Source organism: Xyrauchen texanus, chromosome 17 (genome assembly GCF_025860055.1).
Source record: "Xyrauchen texanus isolate HMW12.3.18 chromosome 17, RBS_HiC_50CHRs, whole genome shotgun sequence".
NCBI lineage: Eukaryota > Metazoa > Chordata > Actinopteri > Cypriniformes > Catostomidae > Xyrauchen > Xyrauchen texanus.
The window spans coordinates 17141091-17164731 of record NC_068292.1 but is presented as its reverse complement, the minus strand read 5'-3'; the positions used below and the strand labels follow the sequence as shown (position 1 = coordinate 17164731).

The window sequence follows — 23641 nt, the reverse complement described above, 5'->3', positions numbered from 1 at the left end:
AATTCAACAACAACGCCAGATGTCTTAAGGTTTAAAAAGCTAATCAAAATGACAGTGTGTGGTTACATTATAAATTGGTGATTAAATCTGCACGAGAAGGTTAATAAGGCCTCCTTTGAATCTAAGCCAGTCACAGCACGAGCATAACCATCTCCATGCGAGTTTCTTTTCACGCTTATATGATGAGACACTTTTTTCCCCTTTGCATTGGAACGTGTAAGCTGTCAACATTTACATCGGTTCATTTGAGTGGCCAACTCTCTGTAGGAAAAAAGAATCAGAACCCAAACAATGCTTCCAGTGTGATCAAATAGAAACATTCTGCCATCTAGTGGTTGATTTGTTCAGTGATATGAAAATTAATGAAGCTGACTTTAGGGTGAGTTAACCCAGACTTGATTTAATTAATTTAATTTAATGAAACTTAATTAAATTCAACTTATCTAATCTTCATAAATATGAGCAATACATGTGGACCATACTATAATAACCACATATGTTATCAGTCATCAATATACATTATGCAAAGGTGAAATATTACAGAACATATGGTAACCAATCTCTCTCTCTCTCTCTCTCTCTCTCTCTCTCTCTCTCTCTCTCTCTCTCTCTCTCTCTCTCTGTTTCCGTGCCTGGAGAGCATTTTCCATTGATCAATCAAATTTTTTTTTTGTCACATGTAAGATAAAGGGCAAAGGGCATCTCACTACTCATTTCAAGCGAAGTTAATTATTATTATTGTATTATTATTATTATTATTATTATTATTATTATTATTATTATTATTATTATTCACTTACACATTTCCACTTGCTGTTATACTTTGTACAGGTGCTGCATATGTCAGATCCATTTGCCAGTTTTAAAGCACTAATTCTGAAACTTATCATGGTATTTTTTATGCATTTCAGAATACATGCTTCGTTAAATTATTTCTGTTCAAATATAGGTTTGAGTGCTGCAATGACATGAACCCGAGTAAAGCAGCACACAGAGTGAGAGTCAGATTGAGCGGATGCAGAGGGAGAGAGGATGATGCATCTCTCGCGCATCATCACGCAGCTCTCACTGAAGTTTGTTCATGCCTGCTGGTGGTGAGCGCGCGTGGAGCAGAGCACGCGGAACGCACCCACGCAAGTCCACTTTCACTTGCCGCTTAGCGTTTTAATGCGACGCAGCCTCAACAGCATTTGATCGGAGTTGTGTTTTAAAAATTAATGGAGGTAAAACATTTTAGTGGAATGAAACTAACATGGAGTATAAACCACTTTCAGCCGGACTATAATGTGATGACAGTTGTGCACGAGCCGGTGAGTGTTTTGTTTTTGGTTCTTTAAACTTCAAATTTGACTTCATATGGTTTAATGTCAGTGCTTTTCATGCAACAACACATATGTTTGCCATATGGACTAATTTGTTCTGAAAATCTGATGTAGTTAATTACAGCACAAAACTAACAAGATATATCTATGATTATCGACTGGCCTAAATAAACGGTCTGATATCACGAACGTTAAATACACAAAACAGTATTTGACTATGACTAACTCAAAATGAAGGCAAATCTAAAACACTTGTGTGATATTAAATAGTAGACAAGATATCAAATGAATATAGACACTTTTTAGTTTAGATTCCATTATGGTCTTTATTAGATCACAAAGGTAAATGATTTATGTGAATATTGATAACATTTGTTAAACATCAGCTGTTACTAAATTGACCTGTAATCAGGTCAAGGTGATACATGACATTTCAATCAGGCCTCATGCCCAGCAACTAATGTCAGAGCAAAACAACAAGACTTGATAACACTTTATAACAACTAACATACACCGATCAGCCACAACATTAAATCCACCTGCCTAATATTGTGTAGGTCCCGCTTATGACGCCAAACAGCGCCAACCCGCATCTCAGAATAACATTCTGAGATTATATTCTTCTCACCACAATTGTACAGACTACAGAGCCGTTACCTGAGTTACCATAAACTTTGTCAGTTCTGGCCATTCCCTGTTGAACTCTCTCATCAACAAAGCGTTCCCGTCCTCAGAACTGCTGCTCTCTGGATGTTTTTTGTTTTTGGCACCATTCTGAGTAAATTCTAGAGACTGTTGTGTGTGAAAATCCCAGGAGATCAACAGTTACAGAAATACTCAAACCAGCCCATCTGGCACCAACAATCATCCATTTGATTATCTAATCAGCCAATCGTGTGGCAGCAGTGCATAAAATCATACAGATACAGGTCAGGAGCGTCAATGAATGTTCACATCAACCATCAGAATGGGGAGCGGCATGATTGTTGGTGCCAGACTGCTGGTTTGAACGGACAAATTGTACGATAACTCTGATAACCGCTCTGTACAATTGTGTTGAGAAAAATATCTCAGAATGCTTTACTTAATTGTGTTTTGGAGGCACGAGGGGGACCTACACAATATTAGGCAGGTGTTTTTAATGGTGTGCCTGATCGGCGTATAGGCCTAAGTGATGTAACTATAATATAATACATTATTAACAAAAAAACAAAATATGTGTGATAGTTTAGCAGCAGGCACTGAAAATGTTTTATAATTGTATTGTTTATAATTATTTATTGTTTATCATTTTAAATACAGAATGAACCTGAATACAAAAACTCATTTTAAGGGTTAGATCAGTTAGAAATAGCTACAATCGCAGGTTACCATTTAACAGTGTATGTCATTACATTACAGTACAGACATTTCAATGTCCTTCAGTGGTGGGTTAAAAAAATAAACAACCCAAAGCAGCTGCCTTAATTTCTTAGCAAACCACAAGGAGAGGCGATTGTATGCTAAATTTGTATTTTTTTTGTGATAAGATCAATGTAATAGTCCATCTTTCATCATCGCAAAGAGGATTTTCATTTCATTTCTCTTTCTTTCATCTAGTGCTGTTTAGAGTATTACTATTTTGTAGTTGAGTGAGATTATCCTTGGGGTCATTAGTTCAGCTCTTTTTTCACAAGATGAGAGTGAATAGGTTGGTTTAATGCAGTTATTTCTGTATAAATGACACTACAGCAACATCATGATCACTTTCTTTAGGAATATCATTGTTTAAGTAAATGTAGTGATGTGCAAATGAACAGTTAATCTCAAACTGAAAGAGTGTCTTTTGAATTTTCATCCTCCATGTGATGAATTGGAGAGACAGAGAGAGAGAGAGAGAGAGAGAGAGAGAGAGAGAGAGAGAGAGAGAGAGAGAGAGATCCCGTTAAATCTAAAGGGTTATATTTTTCAAAATTATTATTAAATTATAGCTATTATGTACCAGTTTAACTTTGGATGCATCATTGGAAAGTAAATCTTTCATATGTGTCTGATAAATGACATTTTATTTATTTTTCTTGAGTGCAGAGGTTGAAAGGGGGAAAGATTGAAGGAGAGAAAAGGGAGACATAACAATGAGATGAAAAGATTTATGCATTATTCCAGTCCAGTGATTAATCTTCAAGAAAGAGAGAGAGGCAGTGCTGTAGGAGGTATAGAGAAAATTGAGTCACAAATGATGGATATTGAAAAAGAGATATTTCCATTAAAACTTGCTTGAGGAGACTCAGCAAATTATCTCAGATGTCTGGACTGTGGAGAGATATTATCCACTCCAAATATCATCAAACAAATCTAGAGGGTAGTTGCCATAAAATACTGAGGGAAAAGTTGATGGCCTGTGTTAACCTTAAAAATGTGCTTCATGTCACATCTAAATTAACTGGTTTGATTTAAGTCAAAAATTTTATTTAATATAACTGAATGTTATTTAACAACATGAATACAATAGGTTACACCAACAAAAAATCTTTAAGGGGACATTGATGAAATAGAAATAGCTCCTTAAAGTAGCTAACAATTGCAGGTTGTCACGTTTTGCTGTGTACTGTAATCTTAAACTATTTATAACAGCATTTTGCTTATTTCTTTATTATGATTAGAAATGGTTGGAAAACTGCATATAAATATAAACTTTCCCTGACAAGCACTTAAAAGAACATACATCCCCCCCCAGTGTTTTTGCAGAAAGCTGCATTCTGAAACTTCATGTAAATGACAATGCCAATTTCCTTACACTGTTTAAGGGATTAAAAGAAAGTGGTTTAACACACCTAGGTTTCTCTTGGAGAATGCAGCTTATGTGGTCATGTAAATGCAAAAGTGGCCTTCTTATAGGTTTTTGAGGAGCGTGCATGTGCGTGAACAGACTGGATAACAAAAGTCAAAGGATGGAGTCAATAAGTCATCACAGCAAAAATAATTAAACATTTATGGGAGTTGAGTGGGAGAAGCACATAAAATATTGGCTAAACTATACCATTTACATGAATGTAAAATATTGACAGTCCCTCACGCTCGACTATATGCTGGTACTTCAGGGGAATCACAGATTTTTATATAAGAAGGAAATTCCACTATTGCAGTGCAATTCCGCTGCAGGTTGCGATAGAAAGATAAAGAAACAAGCACAGCAACAACACTGGAATATCTGGAAATAAAGCAAATAGTGCCCAACCAATATATCAGTTGGCTGATATTAGACTTTCACCAACATATCGGTATCGCCGTATATGTTTACTGATATGCGCAGATATGAAAACTTTTTTCTAGAACATATAATGAAGAAAACAATACTTTAGAATTGGTGTCATAACATAGTTTGCCCAGCAGAGCGCACTCCGACTCATTGTTTAGAGAGCTGACTCTGAACTGACCATGGCTCTGCAAACAAGGCGGCGTTAAGCGGTGCGGAGTTGAGCAGTGTCTTTGCGGTAAGTTGCTAACTAGTTTGTGAAATTCATACTGGAATAAACAATGACCCCATCATTTTCCCTTTTCATGTCTGTTTGCTGTTAGCCAGCTATAGTTTGTCAGAGCATCTTTTTGCAGCTCAGCAGACAACGGTGCAGTGGTGGATCGTGTATGCTGAGTATAGATTTCATGCTACTTTGTTAGTTGGAGAGACGCAATGCTGGAAAGTAAATAAAGTCCATCTTTTACTCCGTGACAACAAGCTTATAGCTAAATAGCTTACCACATAGCTTCTTTCATTGCTTGTCAGCTGAGGAAGTTAATGTGTAAACATGTATTCATCAAACTGTTTTGTTCAGGATTCACAGTTTGGTGCCCCCTTCAACCGAACAATTCCAGTCATTGCATTTATAAAATGTAATATTTAAAAGTCTGTTTTTCCACCGTTTTAAAGTTTAAAGGTGTAACACCGCTGCCGCTGTTTTTCTCTTGACTCGGCAGGTGTAAATGCTTCTTGTTTTACAACCTGCCAATAATTGACTGGCAGTATTACAGTCAGAATTTGACTTATACTAAACATACAGTACTGATGTTTCTTTAGCTATTTATTTTATTTGTATTTATTCTTTATTTTAATGGTCAGTATTTGACTGATACTAAACATACAGTACTGATGTTTCTTTAGCTATTTATTTTATTTGTATTTATTCTTTATTTTAATGGTCAGTATTTGACTGATACTAAACAGTACTGATGTTTATTTAGCTATTTATTGTATTTTTATTTATTCTTTATTTTCTCAGTGTTCATTTCTAGAATTTGTTTACAATGTATAATAATAATGTCAAATATTCTTTGATAAAAATATTTGTATAAGAAAGCAGCCTTCTGAATACCTTTGCATAGTCATATCATATCATAGCAAAATCTTATCAATAAAACTGATTTATCAATCTACCTCTATTTTTTATACATTCTCATTGGCAGAGAGAGAGAGTCACATGTTCCTATCATTAGGGTACAACAGGGCCCAAGACCCCACTTTAATAAAAAGTGTTTTATAGTGACCTTTAGCCCCTGCAATAGGGGTGCTTTTTACCCCCAAAACTATCCTCAATCTTACTGGACAGTTATTGAAAAGATTTTAATTTAACAACCTTATACAAAACTGAAAATGACAAATGAGTGTTTAATCTCTAAAGAAATATATTAATTTCAGGGATTTTCACATAAATTTACAACATTTTAAAAAATAATATATTTTTTTGTTTTCAAATTGCCTTAAAATCAACCTATAGACACCACATGCAAAGATCTCATGGATCAGTTTTGCAGTGTATAGTGACAAACAGGGTTTTTGAAAAGTGCTGTGGTAGTTTTTGCAGCTATTTAGTGTTTTTGGAGAAAATGAAATCAATGGAGCCTTTTTGTATTCAGTATGTTGCTTAATCTTTACATGTGCCAAGTTCTGAAAACCATACTGAAGTGAAGTTATGTATACCATAGACAGATGCTATAGATCAATCTACTCTGACCCTGTCATAAATTATGCACTTTATGTGGAATTAATGTGGTCTTGTAGACTTCACGAGACCGTATATGGTCTCAAAGCCCGCACAAAGTGGACTTCACCATGGACCACTACCCAACATTATTGAGCTTATAACCCATAAATGGTCAAAGAGTCATTATAGTGTCCTATAGAAAAGGACAGGATCAGGGTGAATAGAACAAGTTCTATACAGTAAGTGAATACTAATTTCTGGAAATGCTGGCTCATCAATGGTACCACAACAACAGGTAGTTTCAAACAAATACAGCACTCCCACGCATGTTAATAAAACACTTTATTAGCTCTTGAGGTTGAAGTGTTGCTGTCTCCGTAGTGACAAACTGCAGCATAGAAACCAGTGATTCTTAAGAGTATGGGGCTGAGCGTGATATTATTTTCATAATTTGTACTTCCTACGTACTTCCTTTATTTAAATAGTCTGGTGTCACATGGAGGATGAAGGTTAACTCTTTAAACCCTGTTATGTAGATTGACAATGTTGATGTTTTGTTTCATCTTGTTGTGTAACCTTGAGCCTGATTTGGATAGACTTCGATAGTTGTCTGTTAATTGCAGTCTGTGAGATGTACACCCTTAAATAAGCCTGGCACTGCTGCTCTGGCTCTTTCCCAGCAATTATTCTAGAGCGTCCCCATATCACACTGACCTTGAATCTGTGGCGGTCTCTTATCTCACAACTCTGAATACTGCACACGCTGGAGAAGATCAGCAGTGTTTGAGTAGCACTCAGTTCTCATAAGCACCATGGGAGCTTTCACCTGACACCTCCAACATGAAGACAAGAAAGAGATAAGGAGGGAGAATTTAAGAGAGAGGGAGTGAGAGACATGTACACAATGTCAATACACGTGAATTCCACGGTTGATAACTCCAACAAGTTTTATAGGTGGTTGACAAATAACATGGACATTAACTTTTTTGCTTCATAACTGTAACGGTTACCCTGTCTTGTCTCACTGTTGCCCTTTGTTTGTAATTTTGTCACTTTTGTTATTCCTTAGTTTTCACGTTTGTCACCCTTGTACCTCCATAGTCTTGTTTTCCCTCGTGTTCACTGTTCATTGTTTTCACCTGCCCTTGTTAATTTGCCTTTGGTTTCTGTTAATCACCTTGTCACCTAGTTTGTGTTCTGTTTGTTCATTGGCCCCTTTTTCCCATGTTTTTGTATTTATATCCTGGTTTTTGGTTTAGTCCTTGAATGCTGTTGTACGTAGTTTGTGCTCGCTCCCATGCCTGTGTTCCTGTGTTTTGTTTTCATTTGCCCATCGTGGTAGTTTTGTTTATTCATGCCTGTTTGTTTCCTTCAATCAAATAAACCCGCATTTGGATCCTCATCCCTTGTCTGACTCCGACCTCATTCATTACAATAACATTTGTAGGTGTAAATTTACAGTTTTTATTACATCCATTAGTGTTGTCTCAATACCTACATTTCAGCATTCTGTACCAATACCAGTGAAATTTCACTGTTCTCGATACCTATTTCAATACCACAGCAAAAATATGCTAATATGGTAATGGGCTATTGAACTCACTCAATAAAATGTTATTTAAATAAAATAATAAATGAATAGAAATGCATGTTTGCTTCAAATGTTTCTCAATTAAGAATGCATTGCTTAAGTATAAGTTAAAAAGAGAACTAATGAAATTTGTTTTATTATTTCCCAAATCCTTTTTCCCTTTTAAAGTTTTATGTTAATTTCATCATCAAAATGGTGTTTAATCAAATTAATTCTTAAAACTTTTAAAATAGAACAATTAAAGCATACCATTGCATTTTTATCAAACTTTAATTTCGTACAAAAGCACGCTTGTGATACAGGTGAAACTCGGAAAATGTGAATATCGTGCAAAAGTTCATTAATTTCAGTAATTCAACTTAAAAGGTGAAACTAATATATTATATAGACTCATTACAAGCAAAGTAAGATATTTCAAGCCTTTATTTGATATAATTTTGATGATTATGGCTTACAGCTTATGAAAACCCCAAATTCAGAATCTCAGAAAATTAGAATATTACATGAAATCAATAAAAAAAAAAGGATTTTAAATACAGAAATGTCGGCCCTCTGAAAAGTATAATCATGCATATGTACTCAGTACTTGGTTTGGGCCCCTTTTGCATTAATTACTGCCTCAATGAGGCGTGGCATGGATGCTATCAGCCTGCGGCACTGCTGAGGTGTTATGGAAGACCAAGATGCTTCAATAGCGGCCTTCAGCTCTTCTGCATTGTTTGGTCTCATGTCTCTCATCTTTCTCTTGGCAATGCCCCATAGATTCTCTATGGGGTTCAGGTCAGGTGAGTTTGCTGGCCAATCAAGCACAGTAATACCATGGTCATTGAACCAGGTTTTGGTACTTTTGGAAGTGTGGGCAGGTGCCAAGTCCTGCTGGAAAATGAAGTCAGCATCTCCATAAAGCTTGTCTGCTGAAGGAAGCATGAAGTGCTCTAAAATGTCCCGGTAGACGGCTGCGTTGACTCTGGACTTAATAAAGCACAGTGGACCAACACCAGCCGATGACATGGATCCCCAAACCAACACAGACTGTGGAAACTTCACACTGGACTTCAAACATCTTGGATTGTGTGCCTCTCCATTCTTCCTCCAGACTCTGGGACCTTGGTTTCCAAATGAGATGCAAAATTTGCTCTCATCAGAAAAGAGGACTTTGGACCACTGAGCAACAGACCAGTTCTTTTTTCTTTAGCCCAGGTAAGACGCTTCTGACGTTGTTTGTTGTTCAGGAGCGGCTTGACAAGAGGAATACGACATTTGAAGCCTCAGTCCACTCCTTGTGAAGCTCCCCACACATTTGAATGGCCTTTTCCTGACAATCCTCTCCAGGCTACTGTCATCCCTGCTGCTTGTGCACCTTTTTCTTCCACACTTTTCCCTTCCACTTAACTTTCTATTAATGTGCTTTGATACAGCACTTTGAGAACATCCAACTTCTTTTGCAATTACCTTTTGAGGCTTTCCCTCCTTGTGGAGGGTGTCAATGATGGTTTTCTGCACAACTGTCAGGTCAGCAGTCTTCCCCATGATTATGAATTCAACTGAACCAGACTGAGAGACCATTTAAAGGCTCAGGAACCCTTTGCAGGTGTTTAGCTGATTAGAGTGTGACACTTTGAGCCTACAATACTGAACCTTTTCACAATATTCTAATTTTCTGAGATTCTGAATTTGGGGTTTTCATAAGCTGTAAGCCATAATCATCAAAATTATATCAAATAAAGGCTTGAAATATCTTACTTTGCTTGTAATGAGTCTATATAATATATTAGTTTCACCTTTTAAGTTGAATTACTGAAATTAATGAACTTTTGCACGATATTCAAATTTTTCGAGTTTCATCTGTATATTGCTTATTTCTTTTAAAAATGTATTATTATTCATTAATCATTATTATTTGTTATTATTAATATTACTAAATTGACTACTATATTTTACTATACAGTTGTAATATATTTCTGTTGCAATATCTTAAATTTTAGGCATCTAGCTTTTATTTTGACATGTGGTTTGGATGGAAGCTTTACTTCTTCTGATGGATAAACTGTTTGCTCTATGGCCCAGTCAGTGTGATCATTAAAGCTCAAACGCTGTGATTTAATTATATACATTTACTACATGTCTTCGTGTAATATGCGCTTCACAGTGAATGAGTGCTCTGCTTTGTCATTTCATACAACGCAAATTATTCTCAGTGTCTGTGGAGTTTCCAGGGTATCAGTGGTTTGCTTCACACATTCATTGAAAGCACACAGCTTGAATGCAGGCGAAGATTGCAGCCTTTCGCAGTTAAATAATTACACTAGGAGATATCACTATGTTAATTTGATTAATTGTCCATTTCAATGTTAAAAGAGTAATAGAACGCAAATAAGCATTTGAGCAGTTGAAAGCGGTCGTGTGTCAGTCAGACAATGTGCGGGTACTGGATTAAGTTTGTTCTTTGTACTACCAGTACTGTAGAAACACACTGGTATCGTGACATCTTTTTTATTTTAATACAGACTCGGTACCAAAGGTACTTTTGACAACACTACAGCCAAATATAGCTGAAGTGTGTCATTTCTACACTACTAAACAGATGAAAAAAAAATGAAACCTATTCCAGAAAACTCCCAATCTTCCATTTCTTGTACAAACAGGTAGTCCCACTGCACTGTACAATTTCTGTGCCACTGTACAATTTCTGTGCCACTTGTGTGACCAAACAGAATTTTTTTAATTATTTTCAAACAAGTTTCCTGAACACTCCATTCCATCAACCTACAAATGACTTATAATTGTCTCTGCATATTATTGTCTCTGCTTTTTATTGGGGTCTGATCTATGGAGTTGTTTTATTACAAGAAATATGAAATGGTGATAACTGATGATAAATATAGAATCATGACAGCTGCTTTTGAAAAAAAAAAAAAAAAAAAAAACAAGAGCATACAACACAAGGGAAATGAGGGAAATATGAATGTTGTCATTCAGCTGAATGGCTCCTAGTCAGTGGTGTATTTACAGCAGTGCAGGTTTATGTGTTAATCAATAAGGTCAGTGCTCCAATGAGACCCAGGCAGACATAGATAAACAGAAGATTTATACACGACAGTCCTGCATTAGTTTTATTGTATGTTGAGGTTAAAGTCAGAGGCCATAGGCTGGTGGTGAAGTATGATACAAAAAATACTTGTGTCCAGATCACTCAGTAAGGAACACAATTTCTGACTTCTAAGCTTCTGAAAAGCTTTTAATTTTTGGTTTAGTGAGCATAATATGTATTTCACTCTATTTAAATACCTTATTATTAATTGTTCAAGGCAAAAGCCAGTGCAGGCTGCAAATGGAAAAAGAAATTAATAAAATATTAAGGGCAATGAGATTTTCATAGGTTCTTGCTATCGGTCTTTCTTAGTTTTGGAAACTGTGTTGCTCGTTGATGTTAACTGTTTCCAACAGAGAAAATGTCTTTGAATTAATTTAATAGTTTTACATTTAGCAGCATTTTACCATTATGCTTCCATAACTTTCTCAGCTTAATAATTTTTAAAGCTTTATCCCTCACACAATTCTGTTGGGTTACTGTGTATTTGGACAAGCACAGAGGACATTACAGAAACTTAACAGAATACTAACATTTACTTTATTCACATGAAAAATGTATACATTTAAATTACTAGAGCTTGCAGACCCCCCATTCATGTTAATTTATTCCTTTAAACAGAAAATAGATATCTGGTTCATGATGACGTCAGTTTGTTGTCTAATTCTTCAAGGGTTCCCTCAGGAAAGTGTTTACAAGAGAGAGGTTTTCAAGATATGATTGTATGAAGTTTGATTTACTGCTCTTCCACTGTATGGCTACATGGATGGGTAGCAAGTTTGCCCAGAACAGAACCACATTGCTTAAATAGTCAGTTGTGAATATAGTTAAACATTTGACAAAAGTCATCCTGACTGAACTTTTATTGATCTCTTTTGTAGCAGAATTCTGCTGACTAAAAGGGGAAAGACAGAAGGTGACCTGTGCCTTTCGTTAACTGCCAGGATTGGTAATTACCCATATGTCTAAATTAGAGGTTGACCGATAGTGGATTTTGCTGATACCGATAACTAAGGTGGTGGGAAAGACCAATAACCGATTAATTGGCCATAGTTTTTAAAATCGATTTACAGAATGCCAAAAAAAAAACCTTCTATGGCGGGAACAGAAAAAGAGTTAAAAATGAATAAAATCCTAGATGCGGTTTATTATTAACCAAAATCCCAATAATAACCAGACACAATTAAGATTTGGTGCAGAAAGCGGGACTTTTGTGTATATGCAAGCCCGAAACACACCAGGGACTCTTATTGTGAAATGACTAAATTATGAAAAAACAAGCAGCTTTTGGTATAGATTTATGAACGATAACTAATAATTCCAAAAAAGCAACTCTTGGCACTGACTAATCGGTAAAACCAATATATCGGTCTACCTCTAGTCTAAATATCCATCTTATTTTCTCTTCTCATCCTTTGCATCTATTCCTTTGAAAGTGGACTTTTCTCAGTACAAACCACTTTCTGAAAAAGATTCTCTTTTTTCATTCATTCAGTGAGCTTCAAGCAGCAGGTTTCCAAAAGGAGATACATGAAAAGGTAACATCATATATCCGGCTTGAGCTTTAGTTTCCTCTCCCATATCACTATTTTTAATCCTGATATATTCCTATTACATGCATACATGAAAATGTAGTATCCTTTAAAGATCTTCTTGAGTACAGTTGAGAAAATACAGAACTAAATACTGTTTATAAATCTGTAAACTTAATGATTTGTACATCAGCTAACACTTGTCTGGCCTAATGTTCACTTTTAGAGATATTTCAAAACCATGTTTTGTTGACATCCAAACTGGACTTGGACTTGAGGAAAATCTTAAATGCCATGAAGACAGCCAATGAAAATCACCACATTGGTTCTGTTTTCTTAAGGTCAAGGTTCATCTAAATATCATAACTCAAACTCACTCTAAACCTCTTCCCACTGTAAAGTATGCACAGAGTCTTGCACGTCATTATTCCTTTAGCACTTCAATCAGAAGTGCTTTCTAAAGCAAAAATACCCTTTTATGGGGAGAACTAAGCTCATGCTATGAGACTGGGAAATCTGTTTAAACCACCTGAACGAGGACAGTAATCCTTTGGACATGAAATCGAGACTGTGACAGAATGTCACTTGAGACTGCTTGCATTGTTTTCTAAGCATGTTAATGGATCATTTGATTATTGAAAATGGACCTTTCTTGTGTTCCAGGGTTATATTTGGTCTATCATGAAGACAAATACATGCAAGACACAGTTGTGGACATTTTTTAAATGTTGGCACATACAGTCAAGAAGGGTTTTCCTATTAACGGCATGTCTCTCTTGTGTCTTCAAACATCCCTCCATTTAAATAAGGAAATGTGAAGAGGTCCTAAAGGGAAAGATTGGTCTGTATATGCATGCTATTATTTTCATTTGCTTCATAATTTGCAATAGATGTGTAATAGACTGTTTTTAAGCATGTCAAACATTTGCTCTAGTCAATTACTTTGACTTTACCCTACATGTTCTAAAACTTAAAACTAATTTCTGCATTTGCTTATGTTTTTCCTTTATGTTATATAGGTTTTCAGCTAAACTTTTCCCCTGCATTCTAGACTCTCTGCACTCTAAGCTTTTCCTGTTTTTTATTTTTTTTTTATTTTGTGCCTATTAGTTGCTTGCTTTCTTATTTAGATATAAGTTACACATAACTTAAAAATAAAAGCAGGTATAAAGCAGTCTCTACGACTTTCCTCTCTCAGCATTGAAAATCCTCACACCCCTTCCCATCATGTGATCTCAACAAAACTGTTGCTAAAGCTAAGAAAATGCATTGAGACTGATAATGATCGATAATTTTTTCTTCATTTTCTGCATCTAACAATTCTGGAAATGTATGTTTCATAAAATCAGTCAAGGACTGACAACTGGTTAATCTTTATTGATAGTTGGACAGTTATCTATCAAGTAGAGACACTACTCGAATCTTCAAAAGAGGCACAATTATCGTCATTGCTACATTACAGATGATGTCAGAGATGATCTCTATTGCGATTGTGTTCCGTTTCTGGGCAATGATTGGCTGCCGGGATTTGAATGACAAACAGGACACTTTCGGGCCACAAGGCTTGCTGTGGAACAGAAGTTAAGACTCATATTAAACATATATCACTGGAGCATTCTCACAAAAGCATATTTTCATCATACAGTTTTTGTATAATTTCTACACTGGATTTATCAGACAGTGTCTCTGTCTGGCAAACTGTTGAACTGAGCTCTTTTTGACACCAACTCTAAGAAGTGTTTGCATTACACAGCTGCTAAACACTCAAACACGGACGTCTGTAGTCACCAGTTATGGGCGCTGCTCGGGTGAAGCGACGCTTCAGTGCAGTTGTGGACACCCCCCTGGATGAGGAGGAAGTCATGAGTCTGGCCCAAAGCGATGAAGTTACTTTCTCCCATGCAGGAGAGCTTCCCTCTCCCAGCTGCAATGGCGAAGTGCTTAACTTTCACCATAGCAATGGAGGAAGGAGTGAAGAGAGGGATGAGGAAGATGGTGATGATGAGGAGGATGATGATGGAGAAGGGGGAGGAAGGAGTGGAGGAGGAAAACGTGGCTCAGTACTCAGGGGTGAGGTTGGGGCAGAAGGGAGATGGGAGAGGAGCAAGGGAGCACCCTCTCCTTCTCTCTTGCCCTCACCACCCCGTGATCGCCGTGGCCAGGGCTGCCGGCCCCGACGGCATTTGTAGGCAAGGATGGGCGCTGCAACGTCACCTTTGTCAACATGAGCGAGAGGGGCCAGCGCTACCTCACCGATTTCTTTACCACCTGCGTGGACATCCGCTGGCGCTGGATGCTAGTGGTCTTCACCCTCTCCTTCTTGCTATCCTGGCTTCTCTTTGGCTTCACTTTCTGGCTCATCGCCGCTGCTCATGGGGATCTAGCTCTCCCACCATCATCCTCTTCCCCTTCATATATTCCTTCTTCTCTGGCTCCTATGGAACCTGCAGAGGATTCTGTCCCAGTGCAGACTGTAGTAGAGACAGAGGAACGCTGCTTTCAGCAGGTGAACAGCTTCATGGCAGCCTTCCTCTTCTCTCTGGAGACGCAAACATCTATAGGCTATGGCTTCCGGAGCGTTACCGAAGCCTGCCCCCTGGCGGTGCTGGCTGTCGTCTTGCAGTGCATTGTGGGCTGCATTATCGACGCTTTCATCATCGGGGCGGTAATGGCTAAGATCGCCAAGCCCAAGAAGCGCAATGAGACACTGGTGTTCTCCGACGTGGCCATAGTGGCAATGAGGGACGGGAAGCTCTGTATGATGTGGCGAGTGGGAAACCTGCGCAAGAGCCACCTGGTGGAGGCCCATGTACGAGCACAGCTACTGAAGGTGAGCAATATTGACAGTGTGTTTGTGTCTTGTTAATGTTGAGCTGATATAGCAGTTGTTACTTATATTGACACCTTGGGTTGTGGATGCAGTATCACGCTAAAGCAAAGGTTTTCACTTAGTGATGCGATTGTAGATATGCACTTTGTGCTGTGAGCCATGATTCATTTATTCCACAAGTCCAGTAACAGTGTAATAACATACAATAAATACAGTGATCTAACTAAGATTAAGGGCCCTTTTTTTGTTTCTGTGGTAGGCAGAGGGCTATGCGCTATGACAGCGTGCTACGTCCATTCCAATATTCATGAAAAACACAAAATCAAAGTGCATTTTTCAAGCATGGGAAACACACAGTTGGGTGGAAGTAGTTGCTGCTGTCTGTGAGCAAACATTTGGTGTGTTCATAAAAATATATAGGAGGTCCATATGAATGAAGTGGCGTAAGGCTTTATTTGCTATTTATTTATTTTTGAATAAGTCAAAGTGCTTATGATGTTTGAAAACCACATCAGTTTTCAGCCTAAACGTATCTTTGTGTTTGTGTAAAATTTGTGTATTTGCAGTTTGGGAATTTTACCAGCAGGTGCTATCAAAGTGCATGTCCAAACTCTGGAATTAGAGTGGAACATAAAATGATGTCCTGACAATTACAGTTAAAGGAATTGTTCACCCAAAAATGAAAATCCTCTGAACATTTATTCACCCTTATGCCATCCCAGATGTGTATGACTTTCTTTCATCTGCTGAACTCAAATGAAGAGTTTTTAGAAGAATTTCTCAGATCTTTTGGTCCATACAATGCAAGTTAATGGGTGCCAAGATTTTGAAGCTCCAAAAATCACAGACGTCAGCATAAAAGTAATCCATACAACTCCAGTAGTTAAATCCATGTCTTCAGAAGTGATATGATGTGTGGGTGAGAAACAGATAAATGTTTAAGTCCTTTTTTACTATAAATTCTCCTCCCTGCTCATTCAGTCTCCACTTTAACTTTCACATTCTTCTTCTTGTGTTTTTGGTGATTCACATTCTTCATGCATGTTGCCCCCTACTGGGCAGAGAGAAGAATTTCTATAGAAAAAGGACTTGAATATGTATCTGTTTCTCACCCACACATATTATATCACCTCTGAAGATATGGATTAAAACACTGGAGTAATGTGTATTACTTTGAATGAAATGATGAGAGAATGTAACATTTTTGGTGAACTAACCCTTTAATACTTGCCATGTTGTTGTGTGTCAGTGGATCAGTATGATTCAACTTTTTAAAATTTAACAGAGCCAAATTTAAGTAGTCCTGATGAGCACCACCATTTCAATGCATATATTAAGAGTATGTCATAGAGATTTACCTGACATTCTAAATAACAGTTACTTTTCAAAATAAAATGTTTCTATTGTCACCTAATGTATTGGATACAGCCCATTTAGCACCAGCTACCAACTTCTTGTAAACGGTCTATATTTATTTATATCGCTTGCACTTTGTGCGCACAATTTCGCCAACCCACTTACACCTAGACTAAGTGCATGCTTACATTAAAATATGTATATATTTTTAAATGGCGATGCTCACTGACTTTGCACATGTGGTGTATTGCATAACGCTATGCTTAAAACATAATGGTCTTTAAGTAGGGCCCAAAGTGAGTAGTACTTGGCTGGTCATATGATCTCAACATGTTGGCTCCATGTGAAATAATTAGCTTTTATTAGGCTATTAAAGTAACTGGAGTCTCATATGTACATGCTTTTATACTGTACATGTTTTTCTGTTTAATAATACATATTTATATACAAATTTACTGAGTGCCCTTTTATTTGAGGGATTTTAGAGATAAAATGGACAGGAGACTGGTTGTTTCATTGAAATTAAGAGCATGTTAGCAGTTTATTTTAGTAACATGCTTAACTTACCACAATTCTAAAGGAAATGTTATGATAGCTGTTCATTTTGCCTTTATATCAGAATGATTGGAAAGATCAGAAAAATTAAAAGAGGAACAGAGAGGGCCTAAGTAGCTCAGTGAGTAAAGACGCTGACTACCACCCCTGGAGTCACATGTTTGAATCCAGAGTGTGCTGAGTGACTCCTGCCAGGTCTCCTAATCAACCAAATTGGCCCGGAGTCAAATGGGTTAACCTCCTTGTGGTCACTATAATGTGGTTGTCGCTCTTGGTGGGGTGTGTGGTGAGTTGTGCGTGGATGCCGCGGGTGAATGGCGTGAAGCCTCCACACGCACTATGTCTCCGCGGTAACGCACTCAACAAGCCACGTGATAAGATGCGCTGATTGAAGGTCTCAGACGCGGAGACAACTGAGATTCGTCCTCTGCCACCTGGATTGAGGCGAGTCACTACACCACCACGAGGACCTAGAGCGCATTGTGAATTGGGCATTCCAAATTGGGGAGAAAAGGGGAGAGAGAAAAAGAAGAGGAACAGAGAAGTCTTTAAAAAAGGACAGTACCATGGTACAGTGATTGCACCAGATGGTAATACTATGGTATTTTGATATATACAGTATATTATGGTGAATGATTAACATATTCATGTACCATGCTATACGCTATGCACATAGTTCTTCCATGGTACTACCACTTTCCGTTGTACATGTTCTAAAAAAATACCATGGTACCATGAAAATAAATACCAGGCATAAAGGTAGAATACATAACATGATGGGAGGGAGGGGGAGAGAGAGAGAGAGTATTTGAGTAAATTCTAGAAAGCTGGACATCTGGACAGTTGGTTTGGTAAATGAGGGCTTGTTTTGTTCTGCTTCATATCGAAGGTTTATAAGATTTGCTGAGAGGATTAATTTTACCAGGGCAAACCATTGTCTTTCTAAGCTTTCCTGTGCATGTGTGTTTATTTGACTTACTTTAATGGTCTGATTATATTTATTTGTGTCATTATGTTTTTACTCAACAGTCACTGAAATTCTTTTGTCTTAAACATGGATGAGTGATCTGTATGTTTCTCAGTGTGATGTGCATGAAAGTCTCTAACTCTCTATGGCGGCTGTAGGAATGGAAGTCCCACCTTGCAGTTAAAAAAACCGATCACCCTTTTATACAGAAAAAATAACTTCTCTTACCTTGATCTGATCTAAAGAAGCACAATTTATGATCCGAATGCTGTATTTTATTGGTGATTTAATATGTTATTTGCTCATTATCTTGACCAACTGTACTGAGGCTTTACATACACGGTCGCCTAGTGCAATAACTTGCCTTAAGGGGCCAATGGATATGTGTGTGCTTGTCTGAAAATCCATCTGATCAAAATAAATTGTTTTATGAAATGACACGCTATAGTTGTGTTACAAGTTCAGTCTTGATAAATTGTTTCATCATTGAAAAGATGTTATGTTATTTTTAAAAAGTAGTGGGCTAGTACTGTAGGCACTGGTCAGGTTGAAAACCACAGTGGTAGGTTAGTCAGGGGCTGAAAATGGATATTAAGAGTTATCCATTTCCCATGTTATTGCTGGGTTTAGTTAAAATACTGGAGACAAAAGACATAAAGACATGTCATGTCACACAACCATAAACATATTGTTATATATAAAGACTTGGCTTAAAGCAGTGTTTCTACTATGAATTAATGTCTCTCAATCTCCAATAAGATAATTTGTTGTCAATGTCATTTTACTGATATTTGAAACAATAGAATTCAAAAGAATGAAACCAGGAGCAAAATGACAAGATTTCAGCAACAAGTCTGCCGTCACTGATAATCAAATTACAGCAAATAAGCAATATTTTATGTTTAAAACATAGATATTTGGAGGTGGATTTTGGACCAATGAGATTTCACTGTGGGTGGGGATACCCTGCACCTGCTACCCTGGTAAAAAAAACAACAACTGACAAATCAGTTGGTTGCTCATCACTTATCACAACAATGCCCTTAATAACTTTTCTAGTTAGGACATAAAGTGAGAATTACATTGAAGAAATTTTATCATAAGGCGTTTTATCACGTCATCAAAAGAGTTCTATTACTATGACAGCTACCTGAAACTGCTATGAATAAATAACCTTTCTTGCAGCCACGGTTGACCCCTGAGGGTGAGTTCCTGCCATTGGACAACGAGGACATCAACGTCGGCTTTGACACAGGAACAGATCGCATCTTCTTGGTGTCACCTGTGACTATTGTGCACGAGATCAATGAAGAGAGTCCGTTCTTTGAGATGGACAAATGCACACTAGAAGGAGACAAAGAACTGGAGGTGGTGGTGATTCTGGAGGGCATGGTGGAGGCCACTGCCATGACAACCCAATGTCGGTCTTCATACCTGGCCTCTGAGATCCTCTGGGGTCACCGCTTTGAGCCTGTGCTCTTCAAAAGGAAGAACTGCTACCAGGTGAGAGACAGGGAGGTAAGGAAAGGGAAATAGGACTATTGAGAGGAAATACAGAGGTTGTATTGTAATGTCTGTTGAATTTCCATTACCTGAACCTTTAACACTATTCTTTTGCTTTCTTTCTAACACTGTTATTTCATTCAGAAAATGCAAATGTATTAATGCTTGGCACTTGTCATGTCCTCCCTCCCCCACCTCTAGGTGGACTACTCCTTCTTCAACAGGACATATGAGATCACGGACACGCCCACTTGCAGCGCTAAGGAATTAGCAGAGAAAAAATACATCCAGGGGTCCCGTTCCTCCTTTTGTTATGAGAATGAGGTGGCTCTGCAGCTCTCCTCCTCTGTCCCTTCCTGTCCTGACCGATTCTCTCCATCCCCCTCTACTTGCCCATCTCCCTCACCCTCTTTTGTATGCCCGACACCTCTGCCACGACGAGAGTCCTGTAGTGAACACCCGCACATACACTGAGCCATGCATCTGGCATTAAAGAGCATAAGAAAGCAGTGGTCAAAGAAAGAAAGAGGGAAAGAGAAAGACAAAATGGAAAGGGGTCAGGATGGAGGGAGGCTTTTGAAAAGGGGGTAGGGAGAGAGAGAGAGAGAACGATGGTGTGGACAAAGGGCTGGAAAGAGAGACTTGGACAGTGGACTAGGGTAAAGAGGACCATAAAGGGACAATGTAAGACATTGGACTGATTAATGGCAAGAGGTCATGCTTAAGATAGGGAGTGCTGAGAAAAGAAAGAAAGCACAAAATTTGGAGAGTAGGGGAGGGAGAGGGGCCTCTCGCTGCCTGGGACACAGAGAACGAAAAAGAAAGACAGAGGGGCGAATTCACTAAACAGTTGCGGCACTTTTGTATGCAGTGTAAGATGCAATCACCTGCGTCTTATGCACTAACCACCCGCAATCCAGTTGCACTGCATGGTTTAGTGCCATGCCATGCATATTTAAATGAAGTCATTGTCATTCTTTTCAGAGCAAACACCTCCTTTCTATGTAAATTAGGCTTGTTGTAAATTGTGGCTTATTCACAAAAGTCAGCACTATTTCTCTACTACTCCCCATGGAAAGCAGGCGGTAAGTGGAATTTTATTTAAAAGAGATGTCGTGGACATTTTTATAATAATCATAGCAGAAGTAATTTATCAAATGATGATGGAGAAGAGCGTTATAAACTGCACATGTGATATGATTCTGGTACCTGGATCACAGTGGGGAAGTGATGTTGTACAATCCCAGTAATGTACACCAGATCACAGTAGTCTGCTGCATCACTGACAACCTAGCACTAAAAACGCAAATGTGAATGTCATTCAGCACTAAGTTATTGGCCGAATTTGCGCCGTTACCAGATTTGCACAATTACTTTTATAAAGATGGGAACTAAAACAACACAGACAGCACTTGCAAATAAATGACGATCTCATTGTTAGTGAATTCCCCCTATAAACTTAAAAACTAGAAGCTTTGTGGAGAAGGAAATGTTTAGAATGGGGAAAACAAAAGGTAAAGATATGCTTAGGAAGCTAAAGTTCGAGTTGTTGAAGTTTGAGTCAGAGCCAGAGATTATTTAGCAGAGATGGGTCACTTCTATTTAAATGAATGTGAGAAATTGGAATGCCCAACCAAGAAGATCTAGCTCCCAATGGATGTAGACGCCAGGCTTACAGGTAAAAGAGCCAATCACCTTTTAGATACAGACATCGCCTGTCAATCAACTCAGGGATGGGCATGCGCATGTGCTCTACAAACCAAGACAATTTAGTTTTTCAGCATAATATGAGGTAAATAAGCACAATTTATGATACCAGCGTTGTCATATTGTATAGCTGATTTGAAATATGTTCTTTGATTGTAATCTTGACCAACCGTTTTTGAGATTTTGGTCTTTCCCCATTCAAGTAGATAGGAGCTGCACTGTCTGGCTGGAAATAGCCTCCCGAGAGCGTTTCAAAGATGGCCGACAGTGGACTGACTTGCTAGAAAGACTTTGGTCACAGCGCAGGGGAATGTAGTGGCACAGGAGATTCAGGTCAAATGCATTGAATACAGGTCGAAGACCCACTGACCAAAACACAAAGTGAATTAGACATTGGGGAGAGGATCGAACAGAGAAACTGACAGAAAAGCACATTTTGACACGAGGAGGGCTGCAGCACTGATCCAGTGAGCTGATTGGACCTGGCAATCTTTTTGAATCATCCCTGATCTGCAGTTGCTCCAGCATGTACCTGACAGAGACACAACAGTGGTCCCTAGTGGCTGCAACAAGTATGAGTGATTTCAGAGTTTAGAATTCAGAGAACGTAGATAGAAACAACAATTAAACATTATGTACTATGGCAATATCATGCGCAAGTAGTAATTTTTGTCAGTGATTATGAATTTTCTCTCTCAAAAAAAATCTAATTACTTGTTGCAAGAATGTTTGTCTTGAATTGAATGTCAGAGTAACTGCTAGAGTCACTGCAAAACAAGAAACAACTGAAAAGTTGCAGCGTTTTCAAGTTGTTTCTCTCATGTACTATATTTTTAATAGTCAATTTATTCAAGTCACATTTTGTATCATGGTACACACAGAAGTCAGGTGACTTCAAATTGTGTGAAGCACTTTGTAACATATGACAAATTTGTCACAATTACACAAAAAGGAATTGCTTAGTTTTTTGTTGTATGTATGGAATATTACATTGCACTGAAGAATACATATATATATATATATATATATATATATATATATATATATATATATATATATATATATATATATATATATATATATATTTTTTTTTTTTTTTTTTTTTGAAGGGTGTGGCTTGAAAATAAGAGAAAATACTGTCTGATCTGGCTAGTTCAACTCATTGGGCAGCATGTTAAAGGGAATGTTCACCCTAAAATTACAATTCTGTCATCATTTACTCAGGTTATTCCAAACCTGTAAGACTTTCTTCCATGGAACATAGAGATATTAGGCACCATTAATACTTTTTTCTCCATACAATGAAAATGAATGGTGACTGAAGCTGTCATTCCACCAAACATTTACTTTTGTTGCATGGAATAATGAAACATGAGGATGAGTAAATGGTGACCGAATTTTCATTTTTGGGTGAACTATCCCTTTCAAGTCCTGAAAACTGATGAAATGTAGGCTACTGATTCTGTGTTGATATTGACAGAACACCTGTAATAGTGCAGTTATGCTTAGATAAATTGCATGGTATTAGTATTAGAGACACAGTTTTGTTGTTAGCTCAGAGGTGTGTATATGGCCAAATTAAAATGCATATTCTGGGCAGAAGATGAAACGTGTTCTGTAACAGTTCAAGATTGTATAAAACTTTCCTATCTGTCCAGTCAAACTGATGGTAGTATTTTGGTGTTGACTAAAATAAACATGCACTGGATTGAACTCTATTCAGATATCAGGATACATTTAAGGCTACATACTGTATAGTTGTTACTATAATAGGAAAGTCTTAGATATGTAGTATCTGAACTCTATTGGAATAAATTATTATTTTAAATTATCCTCTCAATTTGCTATTGACATCTGTTTTATGCATTTATCTATTTCTATCTTATGTGTGTGTGTGTGTGTGTGTGTGTGTGTGGGCAGGTTTAAGAGGTTTACGAGGACTTTCTTTAGGTAACAAACTGGTAATTGCAAGGGTATTATGCTATAAATGTGGTTTATGAGGACATTTCTTGTGTCCCCATAATTCAAATCGTTTAAAAAAAATACTAAACTATGTTTTTTTGAAAATGTAATTGTGAGGGTCAGGGTTGGGGATAGAATCTATAGTTTGTACAGTATAAAAATCATTACATATATGGAGAGTCCTCATAATGATAGCTGCACCAACATATTTGTGCATATGTGTGTGTGTGTGTGTGTGTGAGAGAGAGAGAGAGAGTGTTACTGGTT

The 23641-nt window shown here is 37.6% G+C and overlaps 1 pseudogene; it reads left to right on the top strand.

Moving 5' to 3' along the window:
• Nucleotides 1-1040: 1040 nt before the first annotated feature.
• Nucleotides 1041-22448, top strand: LOC127658387 (inward rectifier potassium channel 2-like; annotated as a pseudogene).
• Nucleotides 22449-23641: the final 1193 nt, after the last annotated feature.